Below are 26,909 nucleotides of genomic sequence, written 5' to 3'. Positions count from 1 at the left end.
CTTTCTTCAATGGATACAGAAATTATATGAGCTTCCTAAGGCAAAAGTTAAAATAAATGGGGGTTATGGGACAGGCTTTGACATCTGCAGAGGGACCAGACAGGGATGTCCTCTTTCCCCATTGTTGTTTGCCTTGTTCCTGGAGCCTTTTGCTGTGAGGGTTCGAGCATCATCTCAGATTAAGGGGGTCTGCCTGGGTGAGCACCAATTTAAGTTGTTATTATTTGCGGATGATATCTTGTTTACCCTGACAAACCCATGCTCATCTCTAGAGGGTGTTGAACTTGAATTGGAGCGGTTTAGCAAAGTTTCTGGCTTCAAGGTGTCTGTCTGATTAGGAAGTTGCTTCTATTAAACAGCACTTCCCTTTTAGTTAGGCTAAAACGTCCCCTAAGTACTTAGGAGTTTACGTAGGTGCCGTACCTCAAACTTACTTAGTCTCAATTATACTTCTCTATTTAACGCTAGAGATAAAGACTTGGAGAAGTGGCGGAGAGGCACTTTTTTGTGGCTTGGCCGCATTGCCAGAGTCAAGATGAATGTTCTGCTACAGTTCTTATATTTTTTTACACTTTACCAATCTTTTTACTGACTGCTCTCTTTCAACTTTGGCAGAAAATATTTTTTTTTCACTTCATTTGGCGACGGTGCCCTCCAAGGGTAGCTTGCCATGTTCTTTTTCAGCCCAAGGTACCGGGTGGTCTTGGAGTCCCTAATCTTCCCTGGTACTTCACTGCCTCCCAGCTTAGAGTGCTCATACATTTAAATAGATCCACATCTAATAAACAGTGGGCGATTATAGAGCAGGTGATTATTGGTGTAATGCCGCCAGCTACTTTACCATGGCAACCTCGCTCGTCTTGGCGGCCACTGCAATGTATGCCTTTTGCCCTTCGTACCACATTATGGATTTGGGCACAGTGGAAAGTTAAATTGGTGGGAGATTGGTGCTATTTTTTATCATTTGTCCCTCTTTCATAATTCTCACTTCCCAGCTGAATTTCAGACTAATTTATATCATTCCTGGAAAGCTGCTGGGATTTTAACTATAGGTCATTTATTAAGGCAGGGCAGTTTACTAGACAAGGATTCACTGGCGGAGACTTACTCTCTGGGGTGGGTAGATTTTTTACTCAGCTGCAGCACTTTATAGGTTCTCTATAGCAATTCTTCACTCTGAGAGGCTAGTAAGTCTGAGTTTGAAAATGTCTGTACTCAAGCTGATACTATTCAGAATACTGTGTTTCCAAAACGTATATGCTCCTTAACGGTCTGGAGATGGAACCTTTCTTACATATTAAGAAGTGGGAAGTGGACTTACGTCAGACTTGTAACCCAAGGGGCTGGGGAATTGTTTACACCAGTGTTAGTAAGTGTTCTATCTTGGCCCAACTGCAAGAGAATTTTTTTAAGCTATTATATTGTTGGTATCTTACCCCAGACAGATTGCACAGATTATATCCCACTCAAGCAGATTTGTGCTGGGTGTAAATGTGGTCTGAAGGGGACCTTCTTTCACATTTGATGGCGGTGCAACAGAATTGTTCCCTTTTGGAAGGAGGTCAGTGTGTGGCTGAGTACTGTGCTAGGTGTGGATCTTACTTTTGAAGCTGGGTCTGTTTTCTTACACATGCCAGTTCCTGGGCTGAGTAAACACCAACACCGTTTCTGTTTCCAGGTCTTTATTGCAGCACATGCTAGAAACTAGAAGGCCTCCCTTCCATAAGGTCTTGAATAAGTTACATGCTTATTGCCGATTAGCTTCCCTAAGCACAGAGTGAAATAATGGCTTCCTTCCATGAAGTTTGGAAACCATTTCTTAAATTAGCTACATAGGTTTAGGTTGTCACTCTTTGATGGGCCAGCCTTTCCATCTGTGAAGCCTAGTAGGCTACTGTCTCTGTTATGTCAGCTCTAATTGTTTCTATACTTAGTGTCTATGTTTGACTTTGTTATATGAACGCTGTCACTGTTAGTGATTGTTGGAGATTGTGCTTGTGATTTTTAGTTCAGTGGTTTTGGCGAAGCTGTTTACTATATTGCTGTGAACTCCTTGGGGAGGGTGGGGAGTTGAATGGGATGCAGTGATGGAACCATTGTATTTTGTTCAGTGTTCCTTTTAAGATACATGCCTGTACTTGTTTCTAGGGGTGTGCATTCGTTTTGAACTTAAATGTAAAACGCAACTTTTTTTTTTTTATAACTTAAAAAAGTGATGAGGCGAAAACGATCGGATTTCCAACTTATTCAACATAGCTATGTTGAATAAGTTGGAAATCGCGATTGTTGATCCTAAATAAAAATTTAAACCCCTCACCCTCCTTAATCCCCCCCCCCAAGACTTACCAAAACTCCCTGGTGGTACAGCAGGGAGTCAGGACGCCATTTCTGAACTCCTTTGCGAGGAGCACGTGACGTCGGCGTCACGTCGAAGTGACGCGGCGTCACGTGATTCCCCGCGCGATTGCTCCAGGACCCTCGTTGCACCCAAAAGGAACTTTTGGGTGCAACGAGGGTCCCTGACCCCCCCAAGCTGGCCAAAAGTTCCTTTTGGGTGCAACGAGGGTCCCGGAGCGATCGTGCGGGAAATCACGTGACGCCGCGTCACTCTGACGTGATGCCGACGTCACGTGCTCCTCGCAAAGGAGTTCAGAAATGGCGTCCTGACTCCCTGCTGTACCACCAGGGAGTTTTGGTAAGTCTTGGGGGGGGGGGATTAAGGAGGGTGAGGGGTTTAAATTTTTATTTGCACGTATGGACATAGACTCAACTTATGGAATTCTCCATATGTCCATATTGACGGCAAATGGGACCCCCTTTCGACTTATGGACTTATGAAATAAACTTTTGCTCTGCACATCCCTACTTGTTTCTATCACTGTTTGTTTTTTTAATAATTAATTTAAATTATTAATTTTAAAAAAAAAATTGGTAGTACAGGCTCCCAGTGCTATCTTTAGCCTGGCTTTCTCCTCCAGCCTGGGTGTGAGGTGCAGCTGCTAGAAGAATCTGGCTAACAGCACCAATGGTCACCCCACTCTTTTTGTCACCATGTGCTTCACAGAAAGGTTCCAGATCAATGATAAGCAGCATAACATCACCACTGGCCATGTCAGCCTGCTGCATTTTGTTGTGCTTTAACTACCGTATTTTTGTTAAATGCATTGTAAGTTGCTATTTATTTATTTTATTTAACATTTTTATATACCGAAATTCTTGTAGCAATGTTACATATCATTTCGGTTTACATTATAACATTAACATGCATGTAAGAATGCGGTTACATCGAACAGGGAAATAAACTTGGAACAAGGAACTTGGGAATAAATTGCAACGAATAAATAATGTAGTGCTATGAACATATTTTAATGATGTGTCTAATTAATTTGAAATAATAAATAAAATGTTTATGACTTTAAAAAAATGCACAAAGTTTTTCATTTTTAAAATGTTTTTTGTTTATTTGAAATTAAATGAAAACGGGTTCATTCATTCTGATTTACGCTTTTTGTTTCAAAGAAATGCACATTCCTAATATTTAGTACAGATAATAACATTAATACCAATGTTGTATCATTGACTAAACCTGCTCCCTTTTTTTCCAGTTTTTGCTTTCATTTGCAATGTTTGTGTTCATGTGGATGTGTTGTAATATTGAAGCTCATGTTTTAATTGCTATATACCACCTTGAGCTTTTATAGGAAGGAAGGAATAAATTAAAAATAAATTTAACATTAACAGCACAGACCAGTTTTCTGTTCCTCAAAATCTGATTTCTTTCATTTTTTTTGCTGTTCTTGGTGTATAGCTGTTTCCAAATGTCAAAAAAATAATTCTTTATATGCTGTCAAAAGCCCATTAAAGTTACCACTGCAATCATAGAACCCTAAGGCTTAGAAATGACATGTTAAAAATTAAACCTTTTTCCTTAAATTCACGTCTTTTCTCAATTTTGAACATAATGCATACAGTGCTCTGCACAAGGTTATTTATAGCTAGTGTCAAAGAAGTGAATTGAAGCAACTGAAAATGTTATTTTTCTCCTTCAGTACAAGACTTTATCCATATAGATCTGTTTGGTGATCTTTGGCCTAGCAAATAATCTGCTTCACTTTATTATAGCATACCAAGACACCCCTCCCCCCACCCCACAAAAAAAAGTGTTTCGCAATATATACAGGTATCTCAAAATGAAGAGGTAGGACTATGCTTGCACAATTTTGTGTTCTGTGTGCACACGTGCCAAATGTAAACCCAGACTGGTAGCTAACGAAGGCCACAAAATGATGATAAACAATCTAAAAGAGGCAGTTTCAAATATACCACTACAACAGAAGGTTTAGAAATGTTGAGGTCAATTTCAGCAGAGAACCTAAGTAGGTAGGTACCTACATACCTGCGGGTAACTAATATTTACCCTGGATTTTCAGACAGCTGCTGTGTGAACTGCGCTGTTCTGAAAATCTAGTAAAAAAAAAAATGTATGTACATTTTTGGAAAGTACACACAAATCATTTGTGTATGTATCTATTTTCTATGCATGCCCTCTTTTATCAGTTCCTGTGCACATAGAACACATGGAAAGCATGGCCTCACCAAGCTGCAAATCTAATTCTGACTAGTGAGACCTGCTGCTCCTGGCACAGATGTTCCTGCCAGAGGATGGCCATCTATTTCCATCACCTGCTGGCTGGCTCTCCTTTGGTACTATAACTAGTAGACATGTGCATTCGTTTATAACGAATTAGGCAATTTCAACAAAATTGCCTAATTCATTGTGGTTTGGGGGGACCTGAACCATGAAACGGATTTTCCCCGAGCTTCGGGGAAAATTCATTTTTCAGGTTAGTGCGGGGGGAGGGGCACATTTATTTTAAAAAAACCACCCCAACCCTTCAATTTTACTTTCTTACACCCCCCCCCCCCCACCACCACCATCCCGATCCCTCCCCAAGACTTACTAAAAGTCGCTGGTGGTCCAGTGGGGTCCCGCGAGCGATCTCTCCCTCCATGCCGTCTGGCTGTCGGGCCTGCTATGACTCAAAATGGCGCCGATAGCCTTGCCCTTACGATATCACGGGGCTACCGGTGCCATTGGTCAGCCCCTGTCACATGCTCCTATCATGTGACAGGGGCTGACCTGTCACATGATAGGAACAGGCCTTCACCTGACGCTAGGCTGAGGCCACGGCCTTGGGCCTGTGTCAGTATTGTGTCCCCAGTGTTGGGCCTGAGCCTGGGCTGAGGCCCCGGCATTGGAACCCAAGACCCGGCCTCTGGGCCGGGCCCTGGAGTCAGGCCTGGGTCCAGGCCCTAGCCTAGGCTGAGGCCCAGGTGTTGGGGCCCTGCCTTGGGTCAGGCCCTAACATCGAGACTGGGTTCAGCCTGAGGGCCAGGCATTAAGACCTGATACCTGAACTGGGCCCCAGGATTGGGTCTGGGCCCAAGCTCTGGCCTAGACCAAGGCCCAGGCATTGGGGGCCAGGCCCCAGTGTCAGGTCAGAGTCCAGGGTGAGACACAGGCATTGGAACTGAGTCAGGATACAGCATTGGATTAGGTAGGTGGAGGTGAGGGAGAGGAGGGAGATTTCATGAGCCTGGGCCTTTGCCCGTTTCTTGGCCAAGGACCCGGTATCAGGCCAGGGCTTGAGCTGAGACCCTGGCGTTGCTCCTGGGCATAGGCCGCAGCCCCTTGGTCGGTCTGCGTCCTATGCCTAGGACGAGATGCTGGAGTCATGCTTGGGCCTAGGCTTGAGCCCCTGCTTTGGGTCTAGGCCTATTCCTTAGGCCAGATCCTAAGCCTGAAGTTAGGATCTGGCCTAAGAAATAGGCCTAGATCCAAAGGGTTTTAAAGATGTGAATGTTTCTTTCAGTCACTCTATGATTTGTAATGCTGCTATTTGGACAGAGTTTGAATTAGTTTCCTCTATAGAAATTTCAAATGTAATTTTACAGCTGAATAATACCATTTGTCCCATTTTGAATATTTCAACAGTTACTTTCAGAGAAATTTTTACTCTTCTGAAAGTTTCTATTACACACATTGTGAATGCTTCATTGTCTGTGGGTATATTACCTAAGACATTGAAATCGGCGGTGGTGAAACCTTTAATAAAAAAGGCAAATTTAGATAGTGGTAATTTGATTAACTATAGGCCCATTTCTTCTCTTCCTATATTAGCGAAAGTGATTGAAGGTTTTGTTATTAAACAACTGACTGACTTCATGGAAACTAATGAGATCTTAAGTCCGCATCAATTTGGATTTCGTCGTGGTTTTAGCACAGAATTACTTCTTATCTCACTTGTTGACTCTCTTAAAAGGCATTTTGATAGAGGCGATCAGTTTTTGCAGGTGTCTCTCGATATCACTTCTGCATTTGATTCTATTGACCATCAGATTTTGTTGTCTCGTTTGGAGGAATACGGTTTAAGAGTTATCTTTCAGATCGGTTTCAAACGGTTAGATTTAATTTTCAATCGTCATCCCCTCAATTGTTAAAGGCTGGGGTCCACAAGGCTCTGCCTTATCAGCTATGTTGTTTAATATTTATTTGGCCCCCATTGCAAAATTGTTGACCATTATTACTGATGGATTTAAAATTTATGTGGACGACATTCAGTTCTATATTAAGGTACAACAGTCATGGCAGGATACTTCTGATACACTGCAGTTGTGTATAGACTCCATTAAGTGCTGGCTAAAACAAAATAAACTTATGCTGAATACCAACAAGACTAATATCTTACTGATTCACCGTCCTCGTTGTACACCCTCCCATGATTCAATTTGTATTGATGACATCTCATTTCCTATAGATAAACCCATCAGGAGTTTAGGAGTCTTACTTGATTCTACTGTCTTTTCGTCCTCATATCAGATCTCTTATTAAAAGTGGATTTTTCAAGCTCCATCTTATTGCAGGGTTAAGGCAATTACTGTATGATCGAGATTTCTTGTTTGTAACTCGTGCTATCATTTTTCCGCACATAGACTATTGTAATAGTCTGTTTATTGGTCTTCCAAAAGTCACATTACAGTCAATACAATTATTACTCAATTCAGCTGCGCGTCTTGTATCCCATTCTAAATGTCATAATCATATCTCTCCAGTTCTGTGCAGTCTTAATTGGTTACCAGTAACTGAACGGTTTCGGGCCGGGGCGTTCCTGGGGTGTGGCCGCGCCCTCCGGAACCGCCCCCGGGTCGGGTCTCGGTGCGCCAGCAGCCCGCTGGCGCGCGTGGATTTACGTCTCCCTCCGGGAGGCGTAAATCCATGGATAAAGGTAGGGGGGGATTTAGATAGGGCCGGGGCTGGGTTAGGTAGAGGAAGGGTGGGGAAGGTGAGGGGAGGGTGAAAGAGTGTTCCCTCCGAGCCGCTCCGATTTCAGAGCGGCCTCGGAGGGAACGGAGGCAGGCTGCGCGGCTCGGCGCGCGCCGGCTGCCCAAAATCGGCAGCCTTGCGCGCGCCGATCCAGGATTTTATAAGATACGCGCGTATCTTATAAAATCCAGCGCCTGCTGCGCAAACAAAAGTACGCGATCGCGCAGTTTTTAAAAATCTACCCCTAAGTCTTCAAGACACACTACAACTACATTGTAGTTAGCGGAAGAGAATTCGGTGAAAGGGAGACAATATCTCTTTTTATTTTGGTAAAGTTAAGTTAGTAGGTAGAGTTCTGAAATGTTGTGGTCAAGTGTAGATGCTCCTGTCTATACTTGCCAGCTACGCTAACCAGCTTCAGGACACAAGCATCTAAAGCTTCACAGCATTGTGTTATCAAAACCACCAATAGTCCCCTATCTTCAGTTTTTGAGAAGGAAGAGCTAAGTGTGTTCATACATACATACTGGACTATAGACAGAAAAGAAAATTGACATTTGAACAAACATACATGAGAGTAGAACAGAAAAATAAATAGAAGAGACACATATAAGAAAATGAGATATAAACATATAGACAGGAAAAAATAGGAACATTTAAGGAATAACATTTGGAAAAGTACTTATCTTTAAGTGAAGTTCATTTCTGATTTTTACAGCTACGTCTGAAAGATAAAAATTAACACAAAAATTCAATTCTTAATAGTAAAGTACAGGTAAAAAATACTATTATAGTAAAATAAAAGAACAGTTTATGAGAAAATACTTATCTGATATTAATATTTTATTTGTAAGGAAAACTGTTTTCTATATCTTGATATATCTGAAAAGATTAAAATATACAGCTCTATGTAAATGCTTTATGCTGAAACAGTTTGATTTCATTGAAAATAACACTGTTGCCATAATTGTTCAAAAGAAATTTAACTTTTAATATTACTACCTCATATAACTTACTGCCAGCTTAGAAAACTATTGAAATGACATTCTATTTTTACTTAAAGAATCTTTTTCTTTTAATTGTTTTTTATTCATTTGGTGGATTTACCTAGTATTGACTTTAACAACTAGTGAACTATCTTATATAAAATCATTATTTGGGAACTCTACAATCTGAAACACTCGACTATCCATGAGACTGTGCTAGAGAATAGTTCCATTACCAGGCTTGGAAATCCTCATTGATTGGCTGAGGCTGGATCAGATTTATCTTCCCCCTTTAACAGAACAGTAGTTGGTATTGGAATGGAGCCAGAATATGTTAACCAACTTTTATTATGTACACAAGCTCTACTTACATGGGATCTACACAGCCAGAAACGTAAAAGATAAGAACAAGAGCCAGGAGAGTGTCTCTCATAGAACCTCAACATTCCATACAATTAGAGCACTCTCATCTGTATGTAAACCATCAGTTGCATGAGCTACCCACAATTTTGTTCAGGCTTCTGTAGGCCCCCACGCTCAGCTGATGGCTCTAAAGGTTGTATATCTGTCTCAGTCTTTGATAAGCCAAGAGTATCATCCCCCCTTGGTCATGACTCTGGTAGGGTGAGCATATTCAGAGCTAAAGGAGGAATAGGTACCTCTGGGATGACAGTGTGCTCAGCATTAGGAATTTCCTTAGTCTCATGAGGCACTCCAGTGTTTGAGGATGAGCAGCCCCTCAGTTAATCAATTTGATAATAACAGATCTGTCCATCAGTAGTTTGGAGCTTGCATAACAGAGGTCCAGTAATCTTGATGCTAGAAGCAGGGATTCATTTGTTCCAGTTCCATGTCCTCTAGCAAACAGAGGATCTTGTAGTGTAAATAAACACAAGGTAGATGAGTCCAGGGAAGGTGCAAGCTCCTGTTCCTGCTTGAGTTCTAATTCAGTTGTGAGTTCAGGATTGAGATGGTCTAAGCATGTTTTCAGGCAACATTCCATAAACAGTTTTGCCAGGCTGTCCCCATAATTGGACAAGGCATGACATGTTACAAGATGAGGAATAGGGGACTTTACAAGTTGACCATCCCCCCAACGCACACACTTAATTCAGGATATGGGCCAGCCGCCAGGACAGGGTCCTTTGCTGTCAGTTTATCCATCTAGTCAGCCTGGAGGATGGCATCAAGAAGAGTTTCTAGAATCAAAACTTCAACCAGAGGCGGAACAACAAAGGATTGTACTCATAGTGGCAGGCAGCTCAAGGCATCAGCATGGGCAATTACTTTACCTGGCTTATACATCAATATATTGTCATAGGCACTCACTCAGCATGATGCTCCAATGCCGCATCTGTGGTAACAAGACAAGGGATCTAGGCTTGTATTTGAAGAATATGCCCAACAGAGGCTTATAGTCAGTACGGATTTCAAAAGCTCAGATTAGGTGAAGCCAGCAGATATTAACCAACTTTTATTAGGCATGCTGGCACCCTGGGAGTTGCACAAGAATCAAAGGAATGTCTAGCACAGAGTCTGAACATTCCACACAAGTAAAGCACCCTCGGCTACATACATAACAGAATTACACATGCATATGAAAGATTCATGAATGCACAGTAACTATAGTTAAAGCCTTGATGATTGGCACTGCTGCCCACAAGTTTCAAACTTGTGCTACTTCCTTGCCTAACCTTTTAGACTGTTTTTAATTTAAATAATTTATAACTTTTGAGGTAAATTATTGCTTTTAGCGAATCAGCTATTACTATTTTTTAGCCTTTTCATACAGTAAGTATATTACATTGATCAAATTTGCTCCATCAAACACTTATCAACAGTCAGAACAGTACAAATTAAATAACTTCATACAACTTCCTCCCTGCCTGTGCGATATTTTATTCCTGCATGTGGGGCTTCCTTTAACTTTAAGTACAAAATGTGACCTTAGACACGCTCTGCCGAGATGTATTCTGCAACAGTACGGTAAAATTGTCCCATCCTAAAGTGTTTTCAAATTAATTGCCTAGAACTGCGTACGGTATTATTGCATGCACAATAATGAGTTCTTGCATAAGTGTTTTAACATTTTGATAAAATATATGCTGAGTTATGCACATGGAAGCTGAATTAAATTGGCAATAACTATACACCCTAGTAATTTTCCTGTGAATATACAGCACACTAGCAGCTTTTTTTTATAAGTATCTTGCCATTAAAAAAAAAATGCTGATAGCATCCAAAATAGTAACTATTATCAAGTCAGTCACAGCCATCCATGGGTGACAATTCAGAATTTAAAGTAACACATCAGAACAATTTCAAGGGCTCAAAAGCACTTTCATTCACTTCTGCCCTAGAAGCACGCGACTGCGCACATTTTCTAAAGGGCCTGGCCACGCATGTAACCACCAATACACGCACAAATGCCGGGCCTCTCAGAAGGGGTGGGCCAGGGGGCAGGGTCTGGACAGGGAGGGGTGGGCCGGGGACAGACCCAGACAGCGCCATTCGACGCCTTGGAATCTACTGCTGCTCCAGAGGAACAGCAAGATAAAAAATTTAAAAAAATGTAAGAATTAGGAAGGGGATAGGGGTCGGGGAGGAGAGGAGAGGAGAGACAAGGGGAAGCGGTAGGAAGGGTAGGGTTAGGCATAGGAAAGTTCCCTCCCAGTCTGCTTCTTAATTGGAGCTGCACCTACTACATCAGTTGAAACCTTTACTAACTTTCAAGGACTTCTGAACTGTTTTAAAAACTTTAATTTTCTCATACTTAGAATACTGTAACTCCCTATTACTCAGCCTTCCTGCAGGTCCATTAAAACAATTACAGTTATTACAAAATGCCTCACCAATACTTTTTTTTAGGAACAAGGAAATTTGATCACATCACACCATCGCTAATATCACTAAACTGGCTGCCAGTACAATCCAGAATCTATTATAAAGTATTAATACTAATATTTAAAATCATCCACTCCAGTAACCCCAGTCTGATAGGTGTGACACTACAACCATAGACACCACAGTGTACACATTGGGCCGGATTTTAAAAGGGGTACGCGCGTAACCCTTCTAAAACGGCCCTGTGCACACGAGCCTATATTGCATAGGCTTCCGTTGCTCGCAAAGCCCCGGGACGCTCATAAGTCCCGGGGCTTTCTTGGGGTGGGCGTGTTGGGGGGCGTGACGCGATCAGCGTGTCATCCAGTGGCGTGTCGGGGGAGTGATGAGGTCGGCGCGTCATCCGAGGGTGGTGCCGCGGGCGTGGTTTCGGCCCGGGGGTATTCCGGGAATGTGGCCGTGGCCTCCGGACCAGAACATGGCGCCGGGCAGCTGGCCCGTGCGCGCAAAGTTACGCCTGCTTCGAGCAGGCATAACTTCTGCGACAAAGGTAGGGGGGTTTAGATAGGGCTGGGGAGGTGGGTTAGGTAGGGGAAGGGAGGGGAAGGTGGGGGGTGGCGGAAGGAAAGTTCCCTCCGAGGCCGCTCCGATTTTGGAGTGGCCTCGGAGGGAACCGGCAGCGCGCGCAGGGCTCGGCGCGCACAAGTTGCACAAATGTGCACCCCCTTGATTCACTATGGCGGCCAGTCCTGGTAGGGACCTGGAGGCAGGAGACTCCGCCAAGTCCATGGCCTTGGCAACCTGTTGTACTCGGGGGAGGACCCTTGTCCTGGGACAGTGAAGGAACGTCTCCTGAAAGGGAACAGGAGGTAACTGCTACCAGGGGGCGGAGCACTGGAGGAGACAGAGGCTGTGAAGAGCTTCACCACTGGAAGCCCGAGGTCCCCCCGGGAGGAGCCTGTAGGGACCCCGGCCGCTTGGACATAGGTGGGCCTCGCAGGTTTCCTGAGAGAATGACAGTCCGGCGTGCCCACGAACACAGGGGGAGTGCGATCGGGTTCGAAGTTGGAGGCTGGTTGAAACAAGGAGAACCAGAACAGAGTTGGTGATGACAAGGCGAGGAACAGAGTCAGAATCTGGAACGAGGTCAGGCAGGCAAAGGTCAAGGTCCAGAGGTCAGTCCGAGGAACAGCAGAGCAAGGGTCAGACGAGGTCAAAGGCAGGCTGAAGTCTTGAGGCAGGCAGTAGACAGGCAGGCAGGTCAGGAACAAGATGAGGTCTCTGAGGCAGGCGGCAGACAGGCAGGCAGGTCAGGAGCAAGCTGAGGTCAGTACCAGTAACACAGTCCGAGGGTACTACCTGGGTAGACAGACAGACGAACACAGGAACAAGCAGGACGCAGGAACTAGGATGCAGGAACAAGTCAGGAACAGAACTGGAACAGAAGGATCCTGGAATGAGACTAGGAACAGGCAAGAGCAGGAACAAATGCAGAGGCAATCTTAGAACAAACCGACCCGATTGCCAAGGCAAGGAAGCATAGACAGGAACTTCCTTATATCGAGGGATCAATCAGGGCGCGCCGCAGAGCTAAGACCCTCCCTTGGCCCTACATGAGTCTGGACGGTCCGCGCGCATGTGCGTAGGGGCGTGGATAACATGGCAGAGGACGACGAGGTTCGGTGTGAGGGCTGGCGAGCAGTGGAAGACCCGGCGACCGCCGCCGCAGAACGCTGGGGCCTGGCAGGGCTTGCAACTATTGCGAGGGAGGTTGTACTGGGACCCGCTGTGGAACCATGAAGGTGAGCAGGCCTATTTTCCTAATAGGAGGTGTATTTGTATTTTAGGGCCTGATAAAATATTTGCAGTGTTGCCTTTTCATAGGTAAGGTTGCTACTGTTTATGTGCTGGCATTTATTGCTGTTTTGATATGGGAGGTTTACTATATTGTAGTTGTAACTCAGTTTAGTCATGGCTTTCTGAGGGCAAGGTCCACATCGAATATATTTTACAATAGATCTAATTCTATATGGGTTCCAAGTATCTTTTTTGCAGGGTTTTCTGTTTGATACCACAGTAATACATGTAAATATAATATAAGTGTTGTTGTGATATTTTTACCTCAGACTATGAATGTCCTTTTTCAAGTAAAATCTGTTATCATAAATGCACAATTTTTTATTGCGTGTGGTGAGGGCTGAGAAGAAGGGGGCACAAGGCTGTAAAGTTCCCTAGGGCACCTAATACCCTTGCACCGACCTGGAGAATGTGCCCCACGTACAGACCCCACCTTTCACCCATCTCCTACGTATCCAGGGGTCAAATGCTGAGGAAATGTGGGAGGTAGGTCGCAGGATTTCTGGGTGTGTGGCAGTGTTGCCAGCTTCCTAGAAATAAATATTATCACTGACACTCTATCTGCCATTCCTCTGGGAACTCTGACCCCTGCTTTCCCACTTCTGTAACATTTCAAATCACCAAAAGTGCCAGACTCCAAGGTGACCCCCGCCCCTTCTTGGCTTTCTCAATGATTTGACCCGTGACATGCCTTTGGGGGGGGGGGGGGGGGGGAGGAAGCACCATCTCATCCCTCATCTCAGGCATCAAATTGCCTTGAGCTGCCCCTGACAGCAACACCTCTGGTAGCAGTCCATGTTCCACCCTCAAAATTATTCTTCAAGATCTTGACTCTGGCGATGACCTCACCCAGGGTGGTTCTTGAGGGAATGAAATCCAGCTAACCATGATGCTCTGAGGGTGATCCACACCTACCTCAGTTTCCAATGCCAAATCATGAAGGGCTATATCCATTGCTCCACCAACCTCAGCATTAAATAAGTAGAATTCCACTTGTTACCTACATGCTGAATGAGTCTGTGCAGAGGTGCCCCCACTGCTTCTTGCTTCTCACAGAGCTGCTGCCCTCCCTTCTCGGTCTGGTAAAAATGCTCCACTATTTTTCTGCACCTCTCAATCAGTTTTTGCATGTCCTCAAGACCTTTATTGTCAGATGCAGCAAGCATGTACAGCAATATCCCCTCATAGCTCTCATCATTTGCTGACTTTTTCATGTTTGCCTCAATGACTGTCATGAAAAAAGCAGGAGCAACAGTCCTTCAGTCTGCTCTAGCTGCCAACCCCTCCATCCCTTCGGAAGAGACTCCCCTTTCCCCAAAAGGTTCTCCAGTTCCTAACAAAACTGAATCCCTCTTCCTTGCACCATCGTCTCATCCACGCATTGAGACTCCGGAGCTCTGATAATATCTAAGCCGTCTATTACTTCTATTTAGATTCCTTTATTTCTCCTTGATTTCTGATTCCACCCCCCCCCACACACACACACACACACACACACACTTTTGACAATTATTAAGGGAGAGAATAGATTCTTATATATAATTGTGTTAATTGTTCATTGTTTATTTTCTTGTGTCTCTCTCACTGTTATTGTTCAAAGGTTTATTCTTTGTATAATTGAAAATTTCAATAAAGAAAAAGTAAAAAAGAAAAGAAAAGGAACATTCATTTTCTTGGTATAGATGCAGCTCCTGGAGGAGCATGGCCCAGTAAAACCTTCAAACTACTCTGTACAAGCTGACAATATGGAGTCTCTCTTGCAAGGACATTTGGGATGCTTAATAGGGATGTACATTCATTAGAAACAAAATAGGGAATGACAATGACATTTCCTTTTTCATTTCATTTTGTTCTCAAAACAAAATGATTGAACATCCGATGAAGTTTTGTTGGTTTTCACGTTTTGTTTTGAAAACCACCCAAAAAAGTCACTGGTCGGGCCAACTCCAAGGCTCGGGGCTGGAGACTCATGAAAGGAAGAGGCCAAGGAGCAAAGCAATGGCTTTAGTCTACACTTGAGTGCGAAGCTGTTGCCTCGGCCTAGGCCTAGGCCTGAGGCCTGGGACTCACCTAGGCATAGGCCGAGGCTGATTTAGGGGCCACAGCCTTCACCTGAGTGCAATGACAGGAACTTGGCCTAGGCCCTGGCCCGATGACAGTGCATCAGCTAAGACCCAAGTAAAGGCCCAGACCTCAAAATTTTTTATAGGGGCCTGGAAACTTCCATGCCCCCAGTTTACCATGTATATCAGGAATCCAATGCTGTGGTCCAGGTGCAGGCTCAAAACCAGGGCCTAACCTGGAGACCAGGTCCCAATGCCTGGGCCTGGGCCTAGACCAAGGCCTGACCCTGGCCCAAAACCAGAGCTTGATCAAGAAGACAGGTCCTGGTGCCTGGGCCTCAGCCTAGACTAAGGCTTAGGCCCTGTTCTGAGGCCAGAGTTTGGCTCAGAGGCATGGCCCCGATGTCAGGGCCTTGGCCTAGGCCCCTGCATTGGGGGTTGGGGAGGATTCTGGCTTCTGGCATTTTTATGAGTGGGAGGGATGAGTGGTGAGACAGGAGGCATCGAGAGGCCCCATTTCTTTTTTAAATTTGTTTTTGGGTTGTTTTTTTTAATATTTATTGCATTTTTGTAAACTAAAAAAAATGAAATAAACCTTAAACAAAATGAAATTTATGAAGAAAAGCACCCCAATATCGAAATTAAAAAACAAAACAAATTTTTTTCCCAGCACATTCCTGATACGTAACATCTTTCTTTGAATAAAGACTATTCTTAGAGAGGAGTGCAAACAAAGAACCTTCTCTGCACAGTAGAACAAGGACAACAAAAAACAGTTTTCTGGCAAACAGACTGGGCTAATCATACCCTCCTATCAGAGATTGAGGACGTATCTAGAGATGTTTGCCACAATCTTATCCTCAATCTCTCTCTTGTTGATACCTGACTATTTTAAAAAAAATATTGGATGATCTGAACAAACTGAACTGTTGATCTTGAAGCTAATTGATTTGTATTAATGAACTAAGAAAAACAAATGAATCCCTTTATAAGGGAAAAGAATAAAGAACTCGGGAGGGAGGAAGAAAACCCAGACAAGAAGAACCACATATAGTAACTGAAGCAGACCAACATCTCCCCTGCAATTCCTCGCCTCCAGGGCTGAGCAATCCTGGTTTCCCTCATGCAGCTGGGATTGTTAACATGTGTTAACATGGCTTAGAGGGTACATTTATAACTCCCTGCATAGAGGTGCATGGTTTAATGTAGTTTGTTATGCTTTCTGACTTGTGCTGTTTGTTATTGCATGCTTAATTGATTTTATTATGTGTGTATATTGTACTCTGCCAAGATTTGTGGATAGGCAGAATATAAATATGCTAAATAAATAAATAAATAAAATTGCCCTCCCGATCTTATGCGAAATTTTATAATTGTAGAAACCCAGCTGAGTGCAGGACATCAGAAGCAGTGAGTTCAGATAACTACATTTCCAGTCACCTAAGAGAGAGCTCTTAAGCACAGACTGCATCTAGGAGGTTTGGCCATCTAAATTATTAGCTGTGGGTAGTTAGAGAATCATTTAACTTTTAAAGTGCATATTTCAGGTTAATTTGATATGCTAGTGCCTTGCTGTTTTCATAAGAAAAGAGAATTTTCCTTTTTGTGGTAATTGCTGAACATGTAATCATTTTTAACATCTGACAGTCATTAAAATTGTGCTGATAAATTAATTGTGATAGAACTGAGAAAACCCCTAGTAAAATAACTATTATCTAAAGAAAATGGAATAGTGGTATTCTCTGAGAGACTCACGTCAATTAGAAAAAGTATCTTTTATATAAATTATTAAATGCATATTTCCCTGTACTTCTCTGTTCAACTTTCCGTGTCTTGATGTGGCATTTAGTTTGACCAATATAAAATTTAATGCATGAACACTTAATAACCTAAATCCGGGGACATCTATCCTGTTCTGCTCTCCATGTCCTTCAGGAATGCAGGAGGTGGTTGTTAAAAAAAAGCAATATTTTGATCACGGTGCTGACATTATCATATGCTTTGAGGATCCCCCATAAAAGCGGCAGCCTAGCGGTGAACACTGGGGACATATTTTCTGTTCTGCTGCCTGCATTTTCTGGGAGTGTAGGAGGTGGTTGTTGAAGGAGGCACTCTTTTGGTTGCAGCGTTGATATCATCATCTGCACCGGAGATCTCCTATAAAAGCGGCGGCCTAACGGTGAACATTTGGGACATCTGAGCTGTTCTACTGCTCCTGTCTTCTGGGAGTGCAGGAGGTGGTCATTGGAGGAGGCACTCTTTTGGACACGGCATATACATCACCATCTGCATCGAGGATCCCCCTTAAGAGCAGTGGCCTAGCACTGACCCCTAAGGGGGTCATCCCTTCAGACAATTTTGCCTGTAGGGCATAAAAAGGAAAAAAAAAAGGGGAAAATTGCTCCTTCCCCAATGGTGTCTATCCTAGTAAGGGGCACCATGGACTCACATGATTTTCCTTTACATTCTTCTCAACCTGTTTGATTATCAGAGTCCTGTGAGACCGCCTTAAGTCCAGATTCTCACCCCCCACCAAAATTAACTCAGTGTCATTCAGTAGAGGTTGGAGACAGAAGTTCCAATGTTGGTTTTGGTCCACTAGTAGAAATTTCAGGAACCTTGCCATGTGGAATAATTGGCAATCTATATTCTTTGTGAGTGTCTTCTTCCAGGACTCCTATGAATGAGGAACAAGTTGTCTTGCAATCTATCTTTGACACAGAAGTCTGGGCTATTAACTTGGTTTCTATTCCTGTTTCTGCTGTCATAATTAAGATACCTGGTAGTAATGATATTGGAGAATGCTTTTCTGAAGATTCAGAATAGGATTTGTGTCGACCAAAAAAATGTGTAAATATGGTCTAGATTATATAGTTATTAATGCAATGTCCTAGAATATGTATTTGTTATGGTTCTAACCTAGAATGTGAATGCTGCCACACAGTGGGGTAGATTTTAAAAAACAGTGCGTGTGCGTACTTTTGTTCGCGTACCAGGCGCGAACAAAAGTATGCCGGATTTTATAAGATACGCGCGTAGCTGCGCGTATCTTATAAAATCTGGGGTCGGCGCGTGCAAGGGGATGCACATTTGTGCAACTTGCGCGCGCCAAGCCCTGCGTGCGCTGCCCGTTCCCTCCGAGGCCGCTCCGAAATCGGAGTCGCCTCAGAGCGGCCTCAGAGGGAACTTTCCTTCCACCCCCCTGCACCTTCCCCTCCCTTCCCCTACCTAACCCACCCGCCGGCCCTATCTAAACCCCCCCATACCTTTATCGCACAATTTACACCTGCTCATGGCCCACTGCCGCGCCATCACCCGACCCGGGGGCTGGTCCGGAGGCCTCGGTCACACCCCCTGGAACGCCCCTGGGCCGGCACCACACCCCCGGAACGTCCCGAACGTCGTGCCGCCCCCCGACACGCCCCCCTAGCAAAGCCCCGGGACTTACGCGCATCCCGGGGCTTGCGCGCGCCGCCGAGCCTATGCAAAATAGGCTCGGCGCGCGCAGGGTTTTTTTTTAAGGGTTTCCTTTATATTTCTATTTCTATTTCCTTTATGGATATATGGAGGGCTGTAACTCACCTGGAATCTACTATAACCCAATCAGTTATGTGCATATATCTCTGAGGCCTCTTAAAACATTTCTGATTTAGATTCAAGAAATGAGAATATGGAATGTAAATTTTCATCTCATTTGGTAGCTATTAATTTTGTAGTCTAATGCTGCAGTTGAAATTAAGGATAATTAGAACTTGCATTTTAATCAGGAACTTCTTTGAGAACAAGATGAGATTTAAAAATCTTTGCTTCTTGCATTTTCCACAGCCACGACTTTTTGTCAGGAATTAAGTTATTTAAAGAATATATGGTAGAGATGTTGCAATTTTCCTCATAGAAAAATTTTCTTAATTTTTAAATCCCATTATTAGGGTTATTTATCATTTTGTGATAGGCCGTTATCACGTGTGTTATGGCATTAACACACGCGATAACACTAATGCATGTGATAAACAGCACATCACAAAATGTGTATGCAAATTTCAAGTGTATTTTTTTTTTCAGCTCGGAACAGCCGAAAAACAAAACTGTCTGCACCTCGGGAAACGGAATTTCCCGTGAGTCCACGATACCGAAACCGGAAATGATTCCGGCACCCGATTCACATCTCTACTTTGTGATGAGGGTGTTACTTAAACATTTGACTACCTTACTTTCACATGGGTGTTTCACTTTTACTGCTATTTGAGAAGTACATCATTTCTATAGGTGTAGCTCTCCTGGGTCGAGGAACATGTGGGGGTGCCATCACATTTATGACAGGATGTCATCCACATGTGAGCACTAGAATGTGCTCTGCTGGGGATGGCTCGCAGGCAATACTGTGCTAGATAGGCCACTAAGTGTAATGCCACACATGCCTCTTTTACTGTCACTATCAGGCAGAACACATGGTAGCAGCAACATGTTTTTCATGTAATGTTTACTTTCACAACTGTATTTCAAGTACAGTGTTCTGGAGCTTTGTCAATACGAATCCAGAGTAGCCATACATGGTTTATGCAACATGGCGAGCTACGCAGCCAAGCAGAGAAAAAAAAAGGGCTAGCAAGGAAAGGAGCAGCTAACAGGCTGCAGGCTGCCCTCCGGCCTCCCCTGCAAGGGGAAGTGGTAGGTAAAGCCTAACAGGCAAAGTGTCTTTGTATAAGGTTTTGCCGAATCTGGCTGCCACTCAGCGTAGTCTGCTGTGCTCATGCATGGACACATGGGGGATCCTGGGGGAAATCCAGACGTAGGTCCATTGGTACTCCATGTTGTAGAGCCAGATTATGAAATACACAGCACAGCAACACAATCTTTGCAACTTTGGATGGGGTATACTTTAAAGCTCCACCTGTCTTGTCCAAACAGCAAAAACAACTTTTCAGAAGGCCAAAGGTGCGTTCTATGACAAAGCAAGTAGCACATAAGGCCTTGTTTGTACCTCGTCTCTGCCAGCATATTGGGAATGGCCACGGGGGTGAGAAGCCAGGTCCTGCAACTGTACCCTGAATCTCCTTTGGCAATGACAGAAGAAACATATGTATGATAGCATTATCACTTGCAGATGTGAGTGGAAAACCACAGCATCCAGTAAGACTGTATAAGGTAGCCTGTACCTTTTCTGAGCTTCAAAGGGTGATTAGCGTGGCCAAAATGACTTTCACATTTTTGTTGGCCACTATATGTGCAGGCTAGCTGTAGGCATAAGGAGCTCATCTCTTCATGATTACTAAATCAGATGCGGCTATTGGAAGTATTGCATGACAGACCCTCCCAACCCAGCAAAGGCTACTGGTGTGTAGCTGGCTGCCAACCTTTAAGAGCTATGTAAGAGGAGACACACCTGTGTTAGCAGCAAAATCTGTACCTCATGCTATGCATGCAAATGTCTGCAGCATCTCCGCAGTCTATCCTCCATAGAAACCCATTAGTGAGCCCACACAGAGGGAATATTGCAGGCCCCCAACATGCACATGTACCAGTGTGTCAGGCTGTACAGAAACAATGTGCAACAATCTCTCTGATGTGTCAGTGACAGGCCGCATGTGATGGTGCTGTACTGGTGTTGTGAATGGGTCAAGCTTCAGATTCACCAGTGACATTGTAAGGGCTCCCAAGGGGAGGATAGGAATGGGGCCTACTCCTCCCTCAAAACGTGCAAAGTGTATAGCGGTTCCTCACTTAGCAACCTTTAGGTCCCGGGCATTGTTTACCCTCACTCATTTTGCCGGCCTGAGAAACATGGGGACAAAAATGCATGGCCTAGGCCAATGGCCTGCATATGTTCCTGCACAAGGCACTTGACATGCCACTGATCATGTCCTCCCCCACAGTCTACCACCATTTATGTGCCAATAGGCATATACACATAGGCAGACATGGAACTGACAAAGGAAAGTGTGTCTTATCTACGAGCCAACCATCACCATACATGCCGGCCTCAAAATTGTCAAACAGCCCCGATTGCTTAAGTGTAAAGGAATCATGCGCGGCTCCCGGGGGCCTGACCACCATGTCCAGGATGTGCATTCCAGTGACGCAGACCACTAGGATGTTGAGGGAGTAGAAGAGCTTTCTGTTGCAGTACGTCTCCTCCCTCTGACAGGGTGGAATGATGGCCACGTGAGTGTAGTCGATAGCTCCAACAACATTGGGAAAGTGTGCAAAGGCATAGAAACCTCTCTTCAAGTCCATCACGTCTTCCCAGACACGAGGAAATGTTATGTAGTGATTAATGCAGTCAGTGACTTCTTCGATGACCTGGTCGAGTCAGCGTGAGAAAGTGGTTTGGGACATTCCCCCCGCAAATCCTACTGTAGTTTGAAAGGAGCCACTTGCTGTGAAATGGATGGTGGGAGACCTTTGGGTGACCAGATCCAGATCCTCTCGGATGTCTTCATATAATTCCTGGATTGCCCGAGAGCTGAGGTGATAACTGCTAACCACAAAGTCCTCTGATATGCCCAGCAAGGAGCTGCATGGGGGAAAGATACGCTACCTGTAACTTCATCATTGCTCCCCACTTCTTCACAGGCCACTTCACCTGCTGATGGACTGCTCCATGTTGCGCCATATTTGCCCCCTTTGCGACCTTGGATGTCTTGGCTGCCTGGTTGCCAAACAGCTGAGGATAGTTCTGCAGGACCCCTGTGATCACCAGGTTGTTCTCTTGCATGTTGAAATTTATGGCCCTTAGACGAGGACGTAGTGCTGCCTGGCTGCCTGAAGGGGGTGCCATTTCCTCTTCTGGAGAAATGTATTCCCTTTCCTCACTCTCTGTCCCTCTTCCCGCCTTCACCTGCCTCACCAACTCCCTTCCCTTCTGCCCTCTTTGTCTATCCCTACCCTGCCCTACTCCTCCCCCAAAACTCACCTGACCAAACTCTTCCCCCTCCCGCACCCTCCTATCCTTTCCATGCTGCCTCTCTCTACTCCTGCACCTGTCCCTGCTCCTACTCTGACTCCTTCCCCTGCCATTCCTGCCCGCATCCTCCCTCTCCCTCTCTGGCCCCCTCCCCCTCCTATCCTGACGCCTCTTCTCTCCTCTCTCTCCATGCCTCTCATGCTCCATCCTCTCCACAACCTCCAAGCACACCTCCTTCATACACATACCTCCTCAGCCTCAGCACAAACAACCATACCTCCTCACCATCTCCACTCCTCACCACCTCCCCACTCCTCCTCACCACCTCCACACAAAAAATAGACTGACAAACTGGGCTAACAAACAAAAACTTTCACTCCAACAAAGATGACAAAAGACAAAGGGAAAGGGAAACAGAGGACAACAGCAAACAAGACAACACAATTAGTAATCACTATAAATCTCCAGGAACCCACCAACAAAACCTACCTCCTCTAACCAATTCCTGACACACCCTCAAAGAGGCATGTGCAAGAAGACAGTATTTATAGTGAACCAAAAAATAACACTGCGCGTAATGACTCAATGCATTGTGCGATGAGGCAACATGCCGCATGAAGCCGCAATGCCACATGCAGTATTTAACTATGCGATGCAGCAGGTCAGCAATTTGAATATACATGCCCCTTTTTTATCGCAGGCACTATTCATGCGAAATTTAAGGCAAAATCATGAATCTAGGTCTACATTCATGATGTTAGAAAGATACTTAATTTGCAGGAAGGTTCTCTTGTTACACATTCAAAAGTGACTCCTGCTCTTATACAGACCAGGGCATCCTCACACAGTAGAGAATATCTTACCCAGCAATTAAGGATCAGATTGCAGTACAATTTTAGGGGCAAGTCTTTGATGGTCCTGTGTCCTGGACAGCAACATTTTATAAGGGGGCGTTGGCTTGTACAGTCAACTCTGTGGCAATGCAATGCATATTGAGTATTTGTGAACTGAAAATTCAGCAGGAATGGGGTATGCAGATGAGCGTGTGGTCACCCCATGGGTAATAAGAAAGTTTAATTGACATATTTGTTTACATTCAGTGATTGAATTGTTGTAAAAACAACTGACCTATGCTGAGGCCATATACATTCAATAAAAATCTTTAATAGGTCAAGTGGAAAAGGGGGAGGATTAGAGGTTGGGAATGGAGGAAGTAAGCAACAAATAGGCTGAGGCAGGAGGTGAATTGCATGTATTACAATTGAGATATGCAAACATGGCACATAAGGTAGAACACTGTTTTCATAGTTAAGATATCTAGTAGTAAGATGACAAAGATACGGGCTTCAAGGAAAGAGTTGACTGAAGAGCCAGGTTTTCTTTTTTTTTCCTTAAAAATATAAAGGCTGAAATCTTGTTCAGGCTTTTCAGAGAATAGAATAGTAATTTAATTTCCATTGCACAATAGAATATTGAAGAGGAGCACAGAATAAATAATTAATGACTACTTCCCAGATGCTCTTGAAGGTCTGACTATATTGTATAGAAAAAATACAAAATTAGAGCCAGACTAGAAAGGAAAACTTGATAATAAGTATAATACAGTTTTCCCCCACCCAATTAAAACTATTCTACAACCCAAGAGATAGAAACCTACTATTACTTGCCTGTTGCGGGCATTTAATTCTTACGTAGGCATGGTTCTCCTTTTGAGCTCCCCAGGGATTCATGTATACCTAGGGAATTAATCAAATCTGAGAGTAAAATACAGAGGAAGACATGGCATAAATTTTAAAAAAGATGAAACAGAGACATTTCTATATTTTTATTACCTTTTGTTTCATTTTTGGAGGTTTGGGTTTTTTTCTTTTACTTTTCATTTTTTCAAAATCAGTCCCCAAAATCTGTTTTCATACATTTTGGTAGTTGTGGGTATCTAGGCAGTATTGAGATTTATTTTTTGTTTTATTGTATATGTTGTATTAATATGTTTATTGTTTTGTATTTTCTTTGTACTAATTATGAATATTTTATTGGAAACCATTTAATAATTGATAGGTTGTATACAAATTTATAATTAAATAAAATTAATAAATTGGGAATTATTAGAAAGGGAATAGTGAATAAAACGGAAAATGTCACAATGCCTCTGCATCGCTCCATGGTGAGACCGCACCTTGAATACTGTGTACAATTCTGGTCGCTGCATCTCAAAAAACATATAATTGCGATGGAGAAGGTACAGAGAATGGCAACCAAAATGATAAATGGAATGGAACAGCTCCCCTATGAGGAAAAACTAAAGAGGTTAGGACTTTTCAGGTGGAGGGGGGGATATGATAGAGGTGTTTAAAATCATGAGAGGTCTAGAACGGGTAGATGTGAATCGGTTATTTACTTTTTCAGATATTAGAAAGACTAGGGGGCACTCCAGGAAGTTAGCATGTGGCACATTTAAATACTTTTACTTTGTGCAGTACCTGGATGTCATAATTTGATATGGCATAATGTAGCTCACCAAATTAATTCTTGTGGGGTTGGGGCGGGGTGGAGGGGGATTGGGTTGGGGGGCATATCTTGGTACCTGAAACTTGTTGGTGGTTAGTTCTGGGGAGGGCTCAGGAACTCGCCCTTCTCAATGTTGTATTATTAGTGGTTATCAAAAATCAATAAAAAACATTTAAACATAAAACTAATCAGAGAAAGTTCTTTTTCACTCAACGCACAATTAAACTCTGGAATTTGTTGCCAGAGGATGTAGTTAGTGAAGTTAGTATAGCTGTGTTTAAAAAAGGATTGGATACGTTCTTGGAGGAGAAGTCCATTACCTGCTATTAATTAAGTTGACTTAGAGAATAGCCACTGCTAGTAGTAGCAACGGTAACAGGGAATAGACTTAGTTTTTGGGTACTTGCCAGGTTCTTATGGCCTGGATTGGCCACTGTTGGAAACAGGATGCTGGCCGGGCTTGATAGACCCTTGGTTTAACCCAGCATGGCATGTTCTTATGTTCTTAAACATTCTCAGTATCCCACCAATTTTTTAAGATAATTCTAGAAATGATTTATAATTTATTGTAATTAAATGTATCTTATACACAGGGAACCAAACTTTCAAAACTATCTGTGTACACCATGGGCCGGATTTTAAAAGGGTTACGTGCATAAGTTATGCGCGTAACCCTTTTAAAAGCCCCCTGCGCGCGCAAGCCCCGGGACACGCGTAAGTCCTGGGGCTTTGCAAGAGGGGCGTGTCGGGGGGGTGCCGGGTGGGTGGCACAAATTTCGGGGCAGGGCGGGAGACGTGTCGGGGGCGTGATGCCGGCCCGGGGGAGTGGTCGAGGCCTCCGGACCAGCCCCTGGGTCGGGTGATGGTGCGCCAGCAGCCCGCTGGCGCGCGCAGAGTTACACCTGCTTCAGGCAGGCGTAACTCTGCCGACAACGGTAGGGGGGGGGTTAGATAGGGCCGGGGGGTGGGTTAGGTAGAGGAAGGGAGGGGAAGGTGCTGGGGGGTGGAGAGAAAGTTCTCTCCGAGGCCTCTCCGATTTCGGAGCGGCATCGGAGGGAATGGGCAGCTCGCGTAGGGCTCGGCGCGCGCAAGGTGCACAAATGTGCACCCCCTTGCCCGCGCTGACCCCAGATTTTATAAGATACGTGCAGCTGCGCGCGTATCTTATAAAATCCGGCATACTTTTGTTCGCGACTGGTGCGCAAACAAAAGTACGCGTGCGCGTAAGTTTATAAAATCTACCCCCGAGTGAACATCTAAGTGGGCCCATGGAGATTCATACAAGTATTTTATAAACTGTGCAGTATTTTACACCATTATCAGATGTAAAAATGTCCTGACTAGTTTGGTAATATGTGCATGTACACCTCTTCCAAAATAGCAATTTGTGCCCTACTTCAACTGTGCACATACTCTCAAAATGTATAAAATTGCATATACGTGTATACATGCTACTTGCTCTTGTTTGTATTTTTACATATGAAACATCTTTGATATTGATAATTCACTCCTAACCGGGTCAATTTTAAATAGCCTGCATACGGAAGTCTCAAAAATGTGCATAAGTTATACCAATTTTCTAAGTGGATGTATGCACATAAGTCTGCTGTAAAAATTATCCAAAATAACGTGAACAAACCCTCACAAAGATATACCTGCTTTTGCAGGTGTAGACTAAAAGCCACCAGATGGCACAGTGGTACTGAAAGAGTAAAGACTATTCTAAATATTGGACTTAACTTTTACCAGTAAGTTTTTAGCAGGCTGAGGTCAGCTAAAGTTCAAAAGGATTTCTAAGGGGTTGCTGTATTTTAACATTGACAGATTTCTAGAGAGGCTTGCTCACAGGAACGTTACAGAGAGGATAAGGGGTGTGAAGCTTATTAAGAGGATTGAAAGGGTAGCCCAGCGCAGACGTGGGAATGTTTCATTAGGGGGTATAAAACACTGCTCCCCACAAAGAGCTAGTTAGACACTAGAGATGAAAAGAGACAAAGATGGAGATTTAGTAGCTGCTTCCTCTCCCAGTAGGGCCTGAATTGGAGTTGCTGAGGTGTTTCCACAAACCTTTGAGGAGCTGGAGAAGTGAAAGGAGCAATGGAAGACGTAGTGGAGTTTGAAAAAGAGAAGAAGTGAAGTTGGAGACACAGAACCGGATACTGGGTTAGAGACTGCAAGACCCAAGGGAAGGGTAAGAACTTCAGCATAAGGTGAGGAAACTATATCTGCCAAAAAGATTTATTTTTTTGTCAGATGCCATTCCTGGTGGCTGTGAGTAACTGTTATTTCCCTGAAAGAGATATTCTGAAAGTCCTGGATCTGCAGAGGGTCTGGAGAAGAAGAAGAGGATTTGGTAAGTGTAGAAAAGTCCCTGGTCTCAGCCATACCCTACTAAAAACTGACATTTTTGAAAACTTGAAGTT

At 43.9% G+C, this 26,909-nt stretch overlaps 1 long non-coding RNA gene across 1 annotated transcript in view; it reads left to right on the top strand.

The window, feature by feature from the left end:
• LOC115088193 overlaps nt 1-26,909 on the top strand; it is a 161,643-nt gene that overhangs the window by 68,059 nt on the left and 66,675 nt on the right. The window contains exon 2 of the long non-coding RNA XR_003855722.1: nt 26,515-26,696. This is a non-coding gene — a long non-coding RNA (uncharacterized LOC115088193). The remainder of the gene's footprint in view (nt 1-26,514; nt 26,697-26,909) is intronic.

Source organism: Rhinatrema bivittatum, chromosome 3 (genome assembly GCF_901001135.1).
Source record: "Rhinatrema bivittatum chromosome 3, aRhiBiv1.1, whole genome shotgun sequence".
NCBI classification, from domain to species: domain Eukaryota; kingdom Metazoa; phylum Chordata; class Amphibia; order Gymnophiona; family Rhinatrematidae; genus Rhinatrema; species Rhinatrema bivittatum.
This window is presented reverse-complemented; position numbering and strand designations above follow the sequence as displayed.